Source organism: Spermophilus citellus (assembly GCF_964194105.1).
Source record: "Spermophilus citellus genome assembly, contig: SCAFFOLD_55, whole genome shotgun sequence".
NCBI lineage: Eukaryota > Metazoa > Chordata > Mammalia > Rodentia > Sciuridae > Spermophilus > Spermophilus citellus.
In genome coordinates, this window is record NW_027672793.1 from 2,769,134 (window position 1) to 2,784,230 (window position 15,097).

Below are 15,097 nucleotides of genomic sequence, written 5' to 3' on the forward strand. Positions count from 1 at the left end.
CTCTGCCACCAATTAGACTCAATAGGTTATTTAGCTTGCCTTAAGTTATGGTGCCATTTAAATGAGGATTATAATCACCAAGAGAAGATAACTGTGGAGATTGAATATGATCATTCATCTAAGCATTGTTCTTGGCAAAAACAAATCATTTAGCCATGTGTAGTTCTTATGGCTTTCATTGTTGTTGAGCATAATATTGCTATGTTTAAGAAAATATTTGTTCAGCACTTTTTTGCAATTCATTGATTGCAAATGAGGTAACTCATAGAATTTCAAGTAAATGAAATATTGTATGCACATTTATTTATTATTGGATGACAGCATTTTTTACAGTGTGTGCTGATTCTTATTTATGGTGTTCACCTGAAGGCTTACATAGTAGAATCTTCAGCCTACCAGTTGCTTCAGGGGCCAGGTAAGTCCTGAAAGGGAGCAACAGAATTGAATTGTGAAAGTATAGAGAAAACAGGAGATCGATGCTGAACAAGAATCAGAATTACAAGGTCAAAAAGTCATGGGTAGAAACAATAAGATGTTCCCAGTTGAAAACACAAAGGAAGAGGTAGTAAAAGTAGGGGGCTAATACTTGGAGAAAATACTAAACCGAGGATTCCAGGTGATGCATTGATAGTATTTTTGTCTATATACATTTTATCTTTTGGAGTTCAAACTTTTATTTTCTTAAAGGTGTTCAAATGTAAGTGGGAACTAAATTTAAATCGATTTTATGTGCATATGTGTTTGGGAGAAATAGAGATTGAAGTAATATCACAGATTTAAGCATAGAAGGTCAGATTTGGAAGATCTTTTCACCGCCCCCTCACCATTTCTCTGTATTTTCTTCCCTCATTTCGTAACTTAACTATCTCCATTGTTAGACCAAGTAAAGAACTTCTCAGTTAAAGGACTCTTTTAAGAAGTCTCAGAATTCCTTCCCCAAGTCCACACTTCCCTCCTCAAAGAAATCAACACACCTAAAACTCTACAAAAAAATTAATTTCCTATAGGGATGGATGTTGTATGTAATGTCCTTCATATCATGTGACTAACTCCAGCAGTGAGCTGATCTGAACAGAAATAGGCATGTGATCTGAAGGCAGGTTATTTTCAGTGGGTTGGCAGCCTCTGAACATTGCCCAATAAAGAGAGCAGTGATAAAGTAATAAGATTCTCACTTCTAGTGAGTTTAAATATAAACCTGGGTTAGTCAGCTTTTTGTTGCTATGACAAGAATACCTTACAGTAAAAACTTAGAAGAAAGGTGTATTTAGGCTCATCATTTCAGAAGTCTATGATTAGTCAGCTCCATTGCTGTGGAGTAGAGGTAAGGCAGGAAATCATGGCAGAAGGACATGGTGGAGGGTAGCTTCTCAGATCATGGCAGCTAGAAAGCAGAAAGAGAGAAAATGGGGTGGGGGAAGGGGGCAAGGGACAACATATAGTCTCAGAGAGCACACCGCCAGTGATCTACCTGCCCCAGCTATCTCCACTGCCTTCAGTTTCCCCCACCTCTCAGTTATCCATCCAGCTATCAATGGATTAATCCACTGATAGGGTCAGAACTCTCATGATACAAACACTTCCCCAAAGCTCCACCTCTGGATATATTGCTGCAATGGGGACAAATTCTTCAGTGCATGAACATTTGGAGGACATTCTAGATCCAAACCATAACAAAAACATATAGAGAATCTAAGGGAGTAGGATTAGGAGAAGAAAAATGATCCAGTGAGAGAAAGCAATAAAAAATATAAGTAAAATCCAAGAAGTCATGCATGTCACAAGTAAGCAGCAGCCGTGAGCACATAGGGATGATGAGAGACCAGGAGAGTGGAGATAAATCGATGCACAGCCTCAAGAGTTCTTTAAGCAGAGAGGACAATTAACTCTCACACTGCAATGGCTGAGCGTTAAAGCCCAGATCTCTGAATGCCAGCTACCAAGCAGATCAAAGAAACACTTCTGCTATAGCTGTAATATATTTTGAGCAAAATTTCTACTTTTAAAATATATTCTATTTTTTCTTGTAATATTGCTATCTTTTTTTTTCTCCTTTTGGAGCATTTTAGATATGTTTGAGTTTGTTCTGTTTCTTTTGTAGTAGACTAGGTGAACATTCAGCTAAGATCTTCTCCCTACCCTACACCTCCATGAGAGTAGTATACTTGTCTAAACCACTGATGTTTGGATTGGGCAGATGAATTTCCTCTCCCACTGGAATGAAAGTGAAAGTGATAGAGTGCTATCTGCAAGTCTAGACCTTAGTGTTTCTGCTTTCACTAAGACCTACTCACCTCTGTAAGGAGAAAAAATGTGCCCCCAGTGGCTGCTAACTCTGCAGTGTGGGATGTAGGCCCCAGAACGGGACTGATGTAGCAAACCAGAACTTGACCCTCAGATTGAATCAAAGCCCTGGTCATCCCAAGGCCATGATCAAAAAATAAATACTCATCACAGAATATGCACAGATGTTCTGACATTACAACATTTTAAAAAATTCTGTGTAACACTTCAAGCACTAGAGAGGTTGGGTAGTTTAACTTAATCAAATGAGGAAATGCAGAGCTAGTCAGGAGGAAGACAAGAGTCTGCCTATTATGCCTCCTTTTTTTGAAGTTTAGTAGCTTCCAAAATAGTGGAAATGCTAGCGTTCTGTTATAAACAATACCTGAGATAACTTTCCATGAGAAAAAGGTTTATTTCTGCTCACAGTTTCAAAGGTTTTGGTCTATGATGAGTTGGCTCCACTGGTTAAGGTCTGTGACAACACATCTTGGTGGAAGGTGCCTGACAGAGCAAAACCAGTCACCTCATGGCCAGAATGTAAAAGAGAGGAAGAGGAAGGAGCAAGGCTCCTCACAGTTGCCTTCAAGGGTGTGCTCCCAGTGACCTAAAACTCTCCCTAGGCCCCACCTTTGAAGGTTTCCACCAACTCCCAATAGCAGCACCAAGCTGGAGACTCAGGTATCACCACATGGGTCTCTGGGGGACATTCCAAATGCAAACCATATCAGGATGTTTTCTTGGTCTTTGGAAAAATCAACGCAGAATAAAGTTCTGTACTTAATTCTTGACCAGTTTCTTGACCTTTTATTTTCCCCATGCTGCATGAATACTGATATCTCTGCCAGGAACAGATGTGTTTAAGCAATATCAGATATCTTCAGGAATGCTGAGGACCACTACATTATGTAATCAGCTTGAGTCAGATCTCTGTCTGTATTTGTAGAAAAAAAGAACAAATTTTTTCATCCTTATGTGTAAAGTGAGAAGATTGGCCCATATCAGATCTGCCATTCTTGCCACCCAGAGATATGACCCAGAAATAATTTATTCTTCCCTCCATAAAGCCAGCCATATAGGTTTGGAGACTGTTGAGGCAAAAATAATTACCGACCAGGGTGATGCCAACTTTTTATTAAAATTAATTTGAATGTTAATTTATTTGAAATATTTAAATGAGATATCTGTGATTATAAAGAACAAAAAAATGGGGGCTTTGTGGAATTCCCTAATTCTTTCCTGACTATGGGATTAGAAATGTTCCTTCTCTTGTGTAAAATTTTGGGCAGCTAAGGAACCACCCTAAACCAAAAGGGATTTTTGCACACATGGAAAAGCAAATATGGTCAACAAAAAGGAGCCAAAAGTCCTTTACTTGCAACTCATTACATTTTTTTTTGATTATTGATCTATTTGTGTACCAACTCATATCACTTAATGGTTTGAATCATCACAGTTTAACCTTTGCTCATCTCCAGTTATATATGGGGAGAAATGAGTTACCTTTGCTAAGCATTTATGCTCATCTGTAAAATGGACAGAGGCATTAGTTTTGTCTGTATCTCATAGTTGTGGATGACAAGAAGTATCGCAGGAGAGAAATATAATGTGACATACATGGGAGAAAATACAATACAGTTGTCTAATCTGTCAAAATGTCTATCAAGCTTTCTTTATAGATAGTTGTGTGAATTGTAAGAATTCTTATTTCACTACAACTTATAAGAACATGTCCTTAAACAACAATCTGTGACATTTTTGTTGTCTCATGAAATAAATGCTTAAAAGCATGTATCAGGACAAAAGATGAGATCATTATAATGTGCTTTAAGCCACTTCTCAGAGATCTTTAATGCTGATGCCTGCTTAGCATTTTTGGTTATCTCTGTGATGGGGTAGCCACCCTTCCTGTGAGGGTTACTCAAAGTATTAAGTTGGTATTCAGGATTTTTTAAAATCCAAAGTCCCTTAGGTTAATAATCTATTTTTATTCATTTCTTACAGGTCAGTTCCCCTGGAGCCTCTCAGTTGGAGATTAGTAGGAAGAATTTTTTAGGGAGTGCTTTCTCACTTACCCATAAATTTAACCAAGGATTAGGCAGAATAAGAAGTTGTGCTGTAATGCCAAATTAGAAAAGCCCTAAGCTATCATAAAGGAAGTTCTGGAGCAGAGACAGATCTGTAGGATTATCCTAAAGTTATAATTAGGGGTAAAGGAGCAATAACTCGATCCACTTTGTTCACCAATTGCTGGATGTAGGATGATCTCAAAAAAAGACCTGACTTTGGGAAGATGTCACACATTTAGGTGAGTTAGCTTACCTGGGCGGAACAATCTTCAAAGGACACCAAGCTACAAGCCATCAGTTAGCAACTCTGTGTTCATGTGATGAAATAGTGCCCTTTGTTAAGAGGAGAATCAGAGTCCCCTTTGTATTTCCAGAATATTTTCAGATCTGTGCCAAAAGAAGTTTTTCCTAAATATACAAATGGCAGAGGTAAAGCACTGTCTTAAAACAGGGAATCGTGCATCAATGTTTAATATTTGCAGACTCACCAGCATCAGGGCGAGGAAGGTATTTACATCTTAGAATGTCAAAGAATTTCAGTTAGTTAATTATGCTGCAGGTGGGCAGATGTATCTAGGAGTATATATTTGCAGATGCAAATTGTGAATTTTGCATGTGTAAAGGTAAATAGCTAAAATGATTATTAAAGCACAGTGAAAAAATAAAATGATATATAAAATGCAAATGTGCAGTGACAACCACATGGAGGCACTTTGCTTGTGAACTTTGACCTCTACTAGTGGAATATCTCCCTCCTTGCTCTGTTATTTGCCATAATGAGACAGTTTCAGAGTGCAGCCTCCAGGCCCTGCAAACAAAATTCACTTACTCAGGTCTCAAGGTTAACATTTTATAAATTACCACTTAAAAGCAGGAGTCACCATCTATATGCAACAGGACTGAGGTGAGTGTCATGTGATATCAACCCTACCATTTTCTTATTGTCCCATTTCAGATTTCATTAAACAAGTTTGATTTTCTTTATAGGGTCAAGGGCTTTATTCCAGAAGAGAAATGAATTCTTCAGAAATAATATTTTTTGTTATTTCTTTTATCTGCTCCCAAATCCTCTTTGGCTATTTACATTAAAAACATCGCTCCCCATGCAGATGCAACTTCATTATATCCATTTCCCATGCAACCTTATTCTCTTACAGATTAATTTTTTAAATCAGGGTGCTACACATTTCTGTAGGTGAGGTCAACCTATTCCCTCGATAGTTCCTTCCACTCTTCTATCCCCATTGAATTCCTTTGCCTTCTTTCTCTCCATGTGGTTAATTCATTCATTCACTCATTAATTCATCTTTTCTTTTGTTTAAAAAATGTTGCATGCTTTCTTTTCCAGGAAATAGGCTGACATTAGAAGCTAAAGAAAAATGAGGTCTGACCATCATTCTTCAGTTTAGTGGTAGGCAAACTCTTTAATAAATTAAGATATCTACCTTGGTTTTGGAGTTTAGGAAGGAGCAGTTGTGGTGAATGACTGAATGAATGAACATGTGTATTCCAGCAGAGGGGGAGCACGTATAAAAAATTCATAGTATTGAAAAGATGTTCATCTCAGGGAATTCTAAAGACTCACTGTTCATAATGGAGGGAGAGGGATGGAATAAAGAGGTACCAAAGCAAACCCTACTCCCAGTAAGGCCCTATTTGAGTACATGGAAATGTCCATGTGTGTCAACATCTGATCTCTATGTTTTCTTATAATGCCTGTATAACTTTTATAGAAAAGTAGTATACTGTGGTCAGACTGGATTTGTATGTATGTGTGTAATGTGTTTCCTAATTCTGCAGAGAGGGAGGTATGTAGAATAAGGTGTATTTCCTCATTCTATTAATTTGGAGAAGAATTCTCAGTTAAAAGCCTTAAATACCTGATATCTGAATTGAAAGAGTAGATTTGAACTTGGAATAGGGGCAACAGGATCTACAGGAAAATCATCAATCTGCAGAAGTTCTTACTGCTTTTTAAACTGTTATTGAGAATGATTTTTTTCATAAGGTTTAATGTTAGGTACATGGAAAAAAAGGCTGGGTCTCTTCAAGGCATCTGGAACTGGAATATCACACAACACTCATTGTGACTGGCCTTCTTATTCAATGCTACAGGCACAATGACTATCCTTCAAAACACCAGATATGGTATTCAAAATTGTCTAAATTATATTCAATATCAGTTTTCTGAAGGACTTAAAGCCAGAATGGGCACTGTTGAGGTATATATTGCCATAGATTCTTGAGACTATCCACTTATGGATCCAACATGACACCATTCTCCACAAGATTCCACTTTAACAGATGCCGCCACTCTAAGCAAATGTTGAGTAGAAATTCTTATGGAAAAAGAAATGCTTTATCTTTTGTTAAATTGACTTTTCCAGTGGCAAACCAAAGAGTAATGGTTCATACCCTGCATCAAACACAAGAAATCTACTAAGAAGGAAGTTAAAGTTTTTCAGATCCATATATTAGAAGACCTACACTAAAAAAAAAATGTGAATTCATGAGTCTAATCTCAAGACAAAGTTGAAACAAAGTTAAATTATGAATCCATCAGGTGTTAACTGCAGATTAGAAAAATTGAAGTTCATAAAGGAAAATGACTTGCCTGAGTTTGCAAGTTTCATTACCAGAACTCCATGCTATTTTTGTGTTTCTGTTTTGTGTTTGTGTGTGTGTGTGTGTGTGTGCATGTGTGCCATAAGTTATCAATTTGTGTGAATTTCTGGAGAAATAACTTCTTAAAATAAACTATTTTTATTAAGTACAGAATCACCCTGAGATTGAATTGCAGATTTTATTGAAAAAGCCATATCCTTACCCCAAAGTGTGGGGTACTTCACCATTCCAGTGGACAAAAGCTCAGAATGTGCTCCCCCAAAATCTATCAAACAGAAAGTTAATTTCAACCCCTCTTTTTTATGAGAAAATCATGGCCGAGAGTTCAAGTAATTTATTCATGCTTATAGGGCTGGCAAGGGGTAGAGACATCTTGAAACCCAGGCCGCATTCTTAACCATGAAATTTTTGCATAGCAATTGACATGACTTACAGAACATGGAGGAAACACAAGAAAGAATTCTATATGGAACACAGATTAGGCCTGACCTGGGAGTTAGGGCAGGCTTGCTAGAGGAGAGACCTATCTAATCTTTCCTAGATAACCAAGGGAGGGACTATTAGCAGAGAGACTTGTGCAAATATGTAGATAGTTAAAATACAATGAATTTACAAAATTGAAAAATGATTCTTATGGTAAGAGTATAGTTTGCAGGATATTCAGTGGAGTTTAACAGTAAATAAGATGAAAGGTGGGTAGGGGCTGAAATATGAAGAGCTACATGATTTCAATTTTATTCCACCATGAAAGTTACTGAATAGCTTTGAACAGGTGTGTTGCACCTGCTGATGTTTTAGGGAGATCCTTCCAATAGCAGTGTGGATGGGAGAGTAGAGGTCGGAGGATGAAAATAGTCATTATAAATAATAACCAGCCAGCAGGGTCTGCTCAGCTTTGCTTGTAGGGGTTGGGACTGAGAACAGTGGAATGTTGCCAGTCAGTCCAGATCTTCTTAAGGAATCTCTGAGCCACAGCATGTCCTGATAGCCTGAGAGCAATGGCAAATTATTTTGGCCAGAACTGCCGTGCCACAGTCCATTTATTTTGCATTTTTAGACATTCCCAGGAGAATGGCTTAACACGAGGGAAATCTGACTCAACAAAAAAATACACTATCAAATTTATTTTTCCCTTGGGTTTACAAGAAATTGAGTTAGTAAGCAACATGCCATATATTGCAATTTGAATTTGAACAGAAAACGATTTTTTTAAGTTACTTATCCTTGCAGTGGAACGTATCAAATTTCAAATAACAAATAATATTTTGTTGCAGTTTCTCTCCTTGGCAATGTTGTGGTCTCTATATTTTCCATCCCTATAATTAGTCTTTCATCTTAAACAGTGCAGTAATTCATTGCATGACATTCAGTCAGAAGTTTCATTGTTGTTGATAAGGCAAAGCTTATCATAAGGAAAAAGGGGGAAAGTCTAATTTGCTGGAAGAGAACAGAATATAAAAATAACATCATCCATTCAGTTGGATTGAAATCTTGGCAGCTGCTCTTCAAAAATGTTGCTGACATGGTTTATATTATATTAAAATTCAGAATTACTGCATTTTCATCAGTTTCTCTGTCTGCAACTGGCATATCATTGCTGTCAGCATCTTGGGATTTACAAGCCTCTGTACATTGTGAGAATGTTCCTTTAAAGGGGCATTTTTTATAAGCATGTTTGCTAATTGATATGCCATGATATTGGATGTGTAAACATATGTTAGGAAAGTTGTAATGCTTCCAAGTGTAAATGGAATACATGAGTTGAGTTTTCTTAGCTAAATTTTCATTATGATTTGCTCAAAAGCAAAATAGTCCCTCTGGGATGATTTGTTACCTACCTTCTAATTTTCAAAGTCATTGATTATTTCAAGAAGTAAAATTGTTGAAATATTGAAGGACAGATGCATTTAAAAAGCTGAATTATTTTTAAAAGAGTGTTAAGAATTCTTGATTCTGGGGCTGGGGATGTGGCTCAAGCGATAGCGCGCTCGCCTGGCATGTGCGCAGCCAGGGTTCGATCCTCAGCATCACATACCAACAAAGATGTTGTGTCTGCCGAGAACTAAAAAATAAATATTAAAAAATTCTCTCTCCTCTCTCTCTCTCTCTCTCTCTCTCTCTCTCTCTCTCTCTCTTCTCTCTCACTCTCTCTTTAAAAAAAAGAATTCTTGATTCTCAGAAAAAAAAAGATGCTATCAAATGAAGCACTTTCAATCTACAACATGATAATAATATATGTGTAATAGCATATGGTGTCATTTAATTAAATCACTATTCTCACATATTAAATGCATTAACTGCTACTAATAATGCAAAAAAAACCCCACAGTTTGGATAATGGATTTTATTGTATTGTTAGCATTTGTGAACATAGTTCTTTGCAAATTATAATCAATTCTGAGAACTCGACAATTTCATAAGGCTTCCAAAAATGTTAAAATATGTATGCTTACACGTGGATCCTGCAGATATTTATAAGCACTTATGTGGTTATGATGATAAAACTAAATTAACATATTCATATCAACTTTAGAGGATTCTTAAAAAAATTGGATTTCAGGCTAAATAAAGCTGAAATTCTTTGTAGATTGAAACTGCTTGAAGGAACTCTGATTGTACCTGAAGAGCATAGTAGATGAATTTTTGGATTTGAAAATAATAGTTTTGACTTTTCATCCTGTCCACTTAGAATGGACACTGGAAAGATCTAGAAACACTGATGAACTGCATACCTTGTTCTGGGAAAGGGAGGCCCAGACTGGACATATCCAGCATGCCAGGAGCCAGGATTCTAACAGGAAAACACCCAATGCAGCTTGAACACTGGTGCCAAAGAAGCTGCCTTCTGTCTTGTACACACACACACACACACACACACACACACACACACACACGCACATCACCCATCATTGGCCTTCTTCGCAATATTAAATAGTTTATTTAGTAATATTTCTATTAGTAATATTTCTACCTCCAGTGAGCAAAACTAGAAAATGAAAAGCCAGGTATGCAATTCCAGTAGCTCCAAGTTCATTTTCAACATGAATACAAATAGCCTTCTAGAATTAAGATGTTGATTGAAACTTGGCTAAAGCTGAGATATTTTTTTCCACCCTCAGTGAGACTGTAATAATTGCATTTCAATAGATTTGGTATCATTAATTTATAATTATTACTTTCTTTAGTGGGAAAATATGAATGTGCAAGTTTTGACCAAAGTACAATCTCAAGAGGGAAATTAGAACCCTTGGTGATCAATAACAGGGGACATTCTGAATCTCTCCTAGGTTTTCATTAGCTAGAAGGAGAGCACATTTAAAGGAATGCTAACAAGTATTGATGTTTAAATTTGATTTATCAATGCTATTTAAATGTATATCTGCACTGTGCCGAGTTTATTTTTCTACATTAAAGATTATTCAGTGATATCTCCCGGGTTAAGACAACTCCTAAACAATATAAAGCACCCTGTGAATTAATTTATTTCAGAGAAACAAGAAAACGTAATTTGTGTCTTCTTTTTATCAAATTATCCTTTAGTATATTGATTTAACGGGAACCAAAAACTTATTTTGCTAAGAAAACAAAACACAGATAGAGCATTCTGTCATTTGGGCAACTCTTTTTCTACTGAGGAAAGTGTATGTGTGTGTGTGTGTGTGTGTGTGTGTGTGTGTGTGTGTGTGTGTATGTTTATCTGTTTCTGTGCATTTTTCTGTGTGTTCATGGTATTACAGTTACTGTTATATAAAAGGAAAGCACTATTGTTCATTTCAACAACAGACCAAAGCAGCACACTCAGTTAATATTTGCTGCCTGCCTCTTTTCATTTTGATTCTACTCTACGTAAACAATAAAATTATTGTGATTATGTCATCAAATCGAATAGTAAGAATTGACTAACCATTTGCAAGTCAAATGTGTACAAACACCCTAAGGGACCACCTGAGTCCCCAAATAACTGCATTTCCCCCCAATCTTTTAAATCATTAGCTAAATTAAATGTCAGAGAATTGAAAAACTGAGACAAACAGCATATTTTGTAAGAACTGTTTCCTCTGTGTAATATGTTGTGTGTGTGTGTGTGTATGTGTGTGTATAGGCACATAAAGACATTATTCATTTTATCTTTGCCAAAAAGATTCAAATTAGTATTTACTCAGGAAATGTTTAGTCTTGTGAACCTGAATAGGTGAACGGTTATTAAATTTGGTCTCTTAAGAGCACTTCCATTCTGATGATAACACAGAGACTGAGCCCGTATAAGCTATCGTTACATGTTGAAAAACCAGCCTCTGTAATTAACTTACAATATTATACATAGGGCTCCAGTTACAATAATATCCAATTTTCCATAGTATACACACCAGGCAGCTTTGCTGAATATTAGATTTTTATGAGATTTATGACCTTATTCATAATTTATTCTTTAAGTTGAGAAAGTTTTGGTTAAAGTTCAAAGCAATGTCTTGAAGCATGAAAATAAAAACCTATAGGAAGCTTTTCTTGGAGACATTTTAGACATTCTGGATTTAACATGAGAGAATTTCTTCATGTTGACAATAAAGAAATGTTTCATGCTTGTCCTTGGCTGTAAGGATGAATATTTATGACTCTTTTACTTTCATTGGTTCTGTGACAGTTTGAATTCATGGTGTGCTCTAGTCCAGGGAGTGTTGAACTCCCATGTGAAGTCACCTGGGGATCCTGTGAAACTCTAGATCCTACTGCACTAGGTCTGAGATGGACCCCACCAATCTGAGTTTCTAAAAACAGGTATGGATGTTTCTGGTTCTAAGACCACAATAAGCTTAGCATGTTTTCCATGAAGACTCAAAAGATACAAAATGTTTTCCTTAGTGATCATTAATGGGGGCTGATTATTAGAATCACCTCATAGCATTTATACCACAAGACACCCAGGCCCCACCACAGATCAATAAAACCAGATTCCCTGGGGACATGGGTTATTTTATAGCTTCTCTGATACAGTGAGAGTCAAGGAACACTGCTAGGTCATACAGTCAATTAGTACAAGGTCTGAGTCGAGTGGCAAGCTGACTAATTGGCAGACTAATGGATTGATTCATGATTGATTTTTACTTATATTAAGCATATATTTGTGGAGCTATGTTCCACGTGCAATTGAGTCCCTTTAACATGCAGAGATGTCTCCTTATTCAGATCTTTCAGGAAAACTTTCCCGACCATGATATCTAAAGGCACTATTTTTCCCTTGTCAGGTCATTACATCACCCTGTTTTCTTATTTTTTTTATTTTTCCAAATTTATTGTCACTAATTGAATCTATAGGACTTATTTATTTTTGTTACCTTCCTCATTAGTATGCAACTGTCAGGAAAGCAGAGATTCTGTCCCATTCACCTCCATCTTGCACTTAAAAATCACCAAGTCCTTGTTTGCTACAAAAACTAAATTTAACAGGAAATAATTCAGCTTAGAAGTTACAATGGGTTTTGAATCAAAGTAGATAGTTTTCTTTCTTTGGACAATTTATTGTTTTCCACCTTTGCTGTCCATGTGTGTAAATAAGTAGCTGCAGATACCCCATAGAATTTTTGTGATTCTAAATGAGATCATTTGTACACAATGCTTAACCAAATACCTAACAACTGCAGCACCTTCAGAAAACAGCACCATTGTAACCTAATTTAATGACATAACAAATGCTGGAAGTTTGTGTTAGATTTCCATCTCTGTGACAAAGTACCTGAAATAATCAACTTAGAGGAAAGGTTTATTTTAGCTCATGTTTTCAGAGGTTTCTGTCTGTGGTCACTTTGTCTTGTTGCTTTGTGCCTGTGGTGATATAGTACTCAATGCAAGAGCAGGTAGGTGGAGGAGACCCTTCAACTCATGGCAGCAGGAAAGCAATTAGAGAGAGACAGGATTTTCTAGGATCCCAGTATTTTCTTCAAGTGTACTCACCCTATGACTTAAGTGCTTTTCATTAGGCCTCACCCATTAGGCCCCACCTCCTAATAGTTCCATCACCTCCTAATAGTGCTACAAACTTTCAACACATGGGCCTATGGAGGACACAAACCATGAACTATACCAGATTTATCAGATTTGGGGATTGTTATTGTCATTTTACAAGTGGGGAAACAGCTATTAAAAACAGATCATTTTTCCCAGATCACAAGTATAATTTTGGTTAAAACTGGACCAGCACCCAAAACTCATGTGTTCAGAGCTGTTTGTAAGAGCCTTTTCCATATGTTGTCTGATTATAACCCAAATCAGAACAGGTGATTACCTTTTGCACTAATAGTCTACAGCTCTTTAAACTACACCACCATTCCATTTACCTGATTGGCAGCACCGGATGCAGCTCTTCTCAAGGTGCCAAGAACAGTGGATTCACCAGCTGACATCCACCTTCAATACTTTGGGTGAAACCAGGGGTGGAATAAGCCAGCAATAGTGTTAGCTGCTCCTGGTGTGGGGGAGTGTACCTGTAATCCATGGTACCTGGAGGCTACGAGGAAGGTTGCAAATTCAAAGCCAGTCCGGACAATTTAGGGAGATCCTGTGTCAAAATGAAAAGAGATGGGTATGTAACTCAGTGATAGAGCACTTATCTAGCATGGGTGAGGCTCTGGGCTCAAAACTCAGTACCATTAAAAAATAAAAAGTGTGAGCTGAAGTGTATCACTTCCTGCCAGGCATTAAGTACTCATTCATCCTCACTAAATCCCTCTGATGTAAGTCCTGTCACTCCCAACCTATACATGGAGATATTAGATGTCAGATATCAACCAGGGGAATCAACCAGGTTAGTACAGGTAGTAAGAACAAAGGTACGATTAGAATTCACAGCTGTCAGTAATACAAATAATGTATGAAATCAGGGTGGAGTTATTACAGCTCATGGAAAGTAAAGTCTACTGTGTGAGGTGACAAATACACTGCAATCACTTAGTTTTCCTGTCATTACTTTGGTGTTCTCCCATGTTCTACAGAGGACCTTACCACATAGTGTAAACTTCAAAATATATGAGTGTCCCAAACAGAGTAAATAGGGCCAGTAGAGGAGTTGAAATTCATTCTACATTGTGTGTGTGTGTGTGTGTGTGTGTGTGTGTGAAGAGAGAGAATATATGCATATATAATATATATGTAGTATATATACACATAAATTATATATATATATATATATATATATATATAGAGAGAGAGAGAGAGAGAGAGAGAGAGAAGAGAGAGAGAGAGTTTTCTGAGTTCACACTGAAATGTCAACTCCATAGAGAATGTAAGAGATACAATTCTATGGCTCAGGGAACTCAAATCAATGAATAGGCCTTCATTTCAAAGTATCAGGTATAAATATGAACAAGTATATACTGTAACAGAGGTAAAAAGAGAGGGAAGCAGGAGTGTCCAATGCCCTGAATATGTTTTTGAAGGTCCCACAGAGGCAGTAACTTTCTATGTGCATCTTAATTTTGGAGTTGGGAGAACTCATTTGAAGGGTATGCTCGTTAGCAAATAAACCACATGAAAAATGATGGAATATAGAAGACTAATATGTTTGGGGTATGGTAAGAAATAGTCTGTGGCTAGAACATAGTGTGCCTGGTTGCAGGGGGATGCATAAAAATAAAAAAGAACACTTTTTAAATTAATATCATACTTTCTTTTCAAGTTAAAAATAATTCCCACAGCAAACCTATAAGTGAGATGCTGTCTCCCCTTTCTGCCTGCCACTGAATAGCAGTGAGGCACCCCAAGAAACACACTGTAAATTCTGCATGCATAGCTTAAAGTTACTCCACGGTATGGAGAGCTGCTAATACAGCAGCATTTTAGCATGTCTTAAAAGATTTTTTTTTAAATTTATTTTTCATATGTAAGGGATTGACATTTCCATTTTATCTTTGCTTTCTGCTTGCTACCCTGTCAGTATTTACCAAGCTCACTTACAGGTTTGAAGAACCAGTTTACCTAAACCCAAGAAAGAATACAAAGCATTGGAAAATTCCTGACAAAGAAAAATTATAAATCCCACCTTTTCCTAGAAGATGGGAAAGTCTGCATCTTGTGAAGGACCAAGAGCCCCACTGTGCCCAAAGAAGTCACATCATCTGTACTCTGCT

At 37.0% G+C, this 15,097-nt stretch overlaps 1 long non-coding RNA gene across 1 annotated transcript; it reads right to left on the reverse strand.

The window, feature by feature from the left end:
• Positions 1 to 293: 293 nt before the first annotated feature.
• On the reverse strand, positions 294 to 4,927 carry LOC308640612. Its single transcript, XR_014020312.1, has 3 exons — positions 4,841 to 4,927; positions 4,606 to 4,739; positions 294 to 422 (listed from the first exon to the last, which is right to left on the reverse strand). It is a non-coding gene; the product is annotated as an uncharacterized lncRNA (long non-coding RNA).
• Between the last annotated feature and the right edge of the window lie 10,170 nt (positions 4,928 to 15,097).